General features: G+C 42.4%; 1 pseudogene; it reads right to left on the bottom strand.

The window, feature by feature from the left end:
* Positions 1 to 441: 441 nt before the first annotated feature.
* Positions 442 to 4,074, bottom strand: LOC136155269 (uncharacterized; annotated as a pseudogene).
* Between the last annotated feature and the right edge of the window lie 260 nt (positions 4,075 to 4,334).

Below are 4,334 nucleotides of genomic sequence, written 5' to 3'. Positions count from 1 at the left end.
CTTCATGCTATTTTATGATTAGGATATTATAAGCAATCATGCATATTAGTACCAAGCGCATAAATGCATTTGGCTAACAAAACTACCAGCAGAGGTGTTTGAATTAAAACACTCCTTTCACCCTGAATAATCTCATAAAAAACTACCACCTGGGAAACTTATTGATTAAAGTTCTAAATTGATTCTTATTTGGGAAGAGATCGGGGAAGGCCTTCCTGTCTGTGTCAGAGAAATTAGGGAGTAGTCCATTGAGGCAGGCATCAGAAAGACAGATATCATCTTTAAGGTTAGAGCCGGGGGCAGCTTTTCAAAATCCCTGAAAACCTGATCTGCCTTGCCTGTCAGGCTTTCTCCTCGTGACCTTGTCATGGGTGGGATCTCGTGAGCTAGCCTTTTCAAAAACCCCTGAAAACCTGATTCGTCTTGCCCGTCAGGTTTTCTCTCTTACGGCCTTGTTAGGGGTAGGGTTTCGTGAGCTGACTTTTTCGAAACCCCTGAAAACCTGATTCGCCTTGCCTGTCAGGTTATCTCCCTTACGGCCTTGTTAGGGGTAGGGTTTCGTGAGCTGACTTTTTCGAAACCCCTGAAAACCTGATTCGCCTTGCCCATCAGGTTTTCTCCCCTATGGCCTTTTTAGGGGTAGGGTCTCATGTGTTGGCTCCCGGCATCTCGCCCTTTTTTTACTTTTTAAGACAGCCAGATGGATCTGAGTCGCAAGCTTTTGAGTGCTCTGCCGGAGAGTTCTGATGATGCAAGGAAGGATTATAATGAATAGTAAAACTAGTGCTGCTACAGCTGCATAACTGAAAATAGTTGATAGGATATTTTTTTCAGTAATAAAGTTAGAAAAGTTATGAAAAATATCGTTAGCAGCTCCTGTAGTAATAAAGTCCAGGCGGGAATGTTCTAATGTTTTTATCTGACCGTGAAGCTCTCCAAGATCTAAAGTAATGCTGGAGCTATTCCATATACCCGAAATATGATTTTTAATCTTTTCTCCATTGTAATCCATATCATTTACTTTTGGGGGGCATTACACAGATCTACTGATAATCAGCGTGACAGGATAACGCTAACTTTACCCTTAAAGCCTGTAACTCAGTTCCAATATGCATGACTGCTTCTTCCAGGGCATCTATTTTTACTTCTAATTTCCTATCTATAATCTCTTGCATAGCTAGAGTTAAGGAAACATTTTTTGAAATATCATTGACATATTGAGTGGTATGTACTTGTTGAGTCAAGGATATCGCTGCCACAGTGACAGAGGTAATTGCTGTTATCAAAGCTGAAATCCCTAGAATAAGTAGTCCTACAAACCGTTGGGAACACATTAAATCTTGTAGGTGTTGCAGAACGGCTAAACCACAATTGTCATACCAATAGGCGTTCACTCTGACAGGCACCATAAGATAAGGTGGACGTTGCAGTACCACAAAAGAACAAATATTACATTGAGGGGTTAAACAGGATGAAAGCATGCATTGTTCACAGTAGACTATATTTGGTCCACCTGAATGATTCATTTGTATACGAAGTCTTTTTGAATCATTAGTAAACAAAAAAACCTAAGGGGAGGGTAAACAAGCCAGCACAGAATAGGTGGAATTGTTTTCTGGTCGAGTTAAAGTAACAATGGAGGTGGCAGCAAGGGCTCTCCAAATTTCTGGCTGTCAAAAAGTTTTACCCTTAGTTGTATAGGACAACATGGGGGGAACAAATTGATTATAATGCCATCTGCTGGGCACCAAAGGCCAAGGGAGGGAATCATTATTTTAATTGCTAAGCCTACTGACAGCTCCTAGATTCTGACTTGGATTTGGATTGCTCCAGTCTTGTACCGAATAATTTCCACCTCCCGGTATTCTATAATCTATGTTTGAATTATAAGTACAAGATTTCCATACTGGGTATCCCAGGCGGTTGTCTATAGTTTTCCATATGACATCTGATGGAGCAACATCAATACAATTTGGATATTTTGGTGGAGCATTAAGGAACAAAGATTTATAGGGGTCAAGGACCCCAGGCATATGAGCCTGTAATATCCAAACCAGCCGATCTCCTGTATTGTCTGAAAATTTTGATGCTGGAGAATCTGTCAGAATTGTTTTGGAGGCTCCAACACGTCCCTCCTTAGAGGGAGTGATGAGATCACTTGTATGACTATGGGGGAAGTTAAAGCAAAGGGGAAGGTCATCTGTTAATCCCCTAAAAGTATAGTTAAAATTGATGGGATAATGATCTTTATCATAAGAACTATAGGATCCTCCCAAGAGATGAGGCTGGTCTGTGTTGACCCGTATAGGGTCGCTGTTCCAAGTAACTACTTGGAAGGTCAGGGGACCAGGGAAATATGCCCAGTATTTTTCTGAAGTAGAGGAGGTAGCACTTGCCTGACAAGACAGTAAAGCAAGCATAGCAATAAAAACCCTTTCGGGAGAGGCTGAAGATCCCTGCAGGGAAGCTATTCCCTGTGCTTGATGACAGAGTGACTTAATTTGTCCCCATGTGGGTATGGAGGCTTGTTGAGTTGTCCACGCAGGACGTCCTGGTGGTCTTCTGCGACGTGAAGGAGTAGGAGGTTGGGCGCCATCTTTCATGCAAAGCCATGACATCTGTTTAGTGGGTGGATCCGCCATTGGTTCCTCCGGGATCTCTGTTGCCGGTCATTTCCAAGTCTGCTGGACTTCCCGGGTGAGTGACCGAGGCGAGGGCAGAGGAGTGCTCTTCCTCTTTTGTGGCTGAGGCTGCGAGGGAACCGGAGGTCTGGGGGACTTCGACATGGCAAATCAGTCTGTCTGGGATCTAAATTGGCGAGTCAGCACCCTGTGGGAAAATACAAGCATACCCTCGCCCACTGGTTAGCAAGGGATCAGGTCCCTTCCATAGTCCGGAAAGGAGGTCTTTCCACTTTACTAAAGGTTTCATATCTTTTTGTTCTGGGTTCCAGTGACGGAACATAGCTGTTAAACCGGCTTGATCAGCGTTAAGGTTATTGAGCACAAAGAGGGCGTGCTGCAAAACGTGGTGTGGAGAACTGTATTTGAACTGCCCTTCTTGTAATTTAGAAATTTGTGTTTTAAGTGTCTGATGTGCCCTTTCTACAATTGCTTGTCCCTGGGGATTGTAAGGAATTCCTGTAGAGTGGGATATACCGAATTGGGCACAGAAATTTTTAAGGGACTTAGATGTATAAACTGGAGCATTGTCTGTCTTAATTGATTTTGGCATTCCTAAATAGGAAAAACAGGCAAAAAGATGTTGAACTACATCTTTATAGGCTTCTCCCATTCTGGCAGTAGCCACAATGACATGGGAGAAGGTATCTACAGTAACATACACAAAGGATAGTTTTCCAAAAGAAGGAACATGTGTTACATCCATCTGCCAAAGCACATTAGGTAGTAAGCCACGGGGATTTACCCCAAAAAGCAAAGCGGGAACTGAAGTAGGGCAAAGTTGACATGTTCTAACAATCTCGAGTGCAGATTCCCTAGGAATGTGGAACTGGTATTGAAGGGCAGTTGCATTTTGATGATGCATAGCATGTGAGGCTTTAGCATCTTCAAAATCACTGGCCACTATGGTTCGGGTTAGCAAATCTGCCTCTTGGTTAAACGTATGGAGGGGTCCAGGTAAATTAGAATGAGCTCTTATATGTCCAACATAGAATTGTTTTGACCTTTTCCAAATTTGCTGTTGAAGGGTAGATAACAATATAAAAATTGTGGTTTTATTTTCTGGTAAAACAGCCGTTTCAATTTGAGGGAACAACCTAACTACATACTGTGAGTCAGAAAATAAATTAAAAGCCTGGTCTAAAAACTCTTTGAACGCCTCTATCACGGCTGTTAATTCTGCTTTCTGGGCTGATGTTTCCCCAGTATTTAAAACCCTTTTTGAAGTCTGGGTGACAATAGCAGCCTTTCCATTAGAAGACCCATCTGTAAACACCAACATTGCCCCCTCGATAGGGGAAACTTGACACCTTTCTTGAAATATCACCGGATGTCGTGAGAGGAAATTTAATAAAGGACTAGCAAGTAAATGGTGTAAAATTTGTCCTGGATAATTACCAATGACAATTGGCCAGTCTTCATTTAATGATAGAAGGGCATTTAGTTGCTCTTTATTATAAGGCACTATGATTTCAGATGGTTCTTTTCCAAACATTTCAATGCTTCTATGTCTCCCTTTAATTATTAAAGTAGCCACTAGTCCTGGATAACAGGCCACAACCTTTTTGGCCGTGACAGGTAAATGCAACCATTCTAGGGGACCCTCTTGCCAAAGCACCCCTGTAGGGGCCACAGCTGTGGGCAACACTATAA

The sequence above is a fragment of the Muntiacus reevesi genome, unplaced genomic scaffold, assembly GCF_963930625.1.
Source record: "Muntiacus reevesi unplaced genomic scaffold, mMunRee1.1 SCAFFOLD_121, whole genome shotgun sequence".
NCBI lineage: Eukaryota > Metazoa > Chordata > Mammalia > Artiodactyla > Cervidae > Muntiacus > Muntiacus reevesi.
This window is presented reverse-complemented; position numbering and strand designations above follow the sequence as displayed.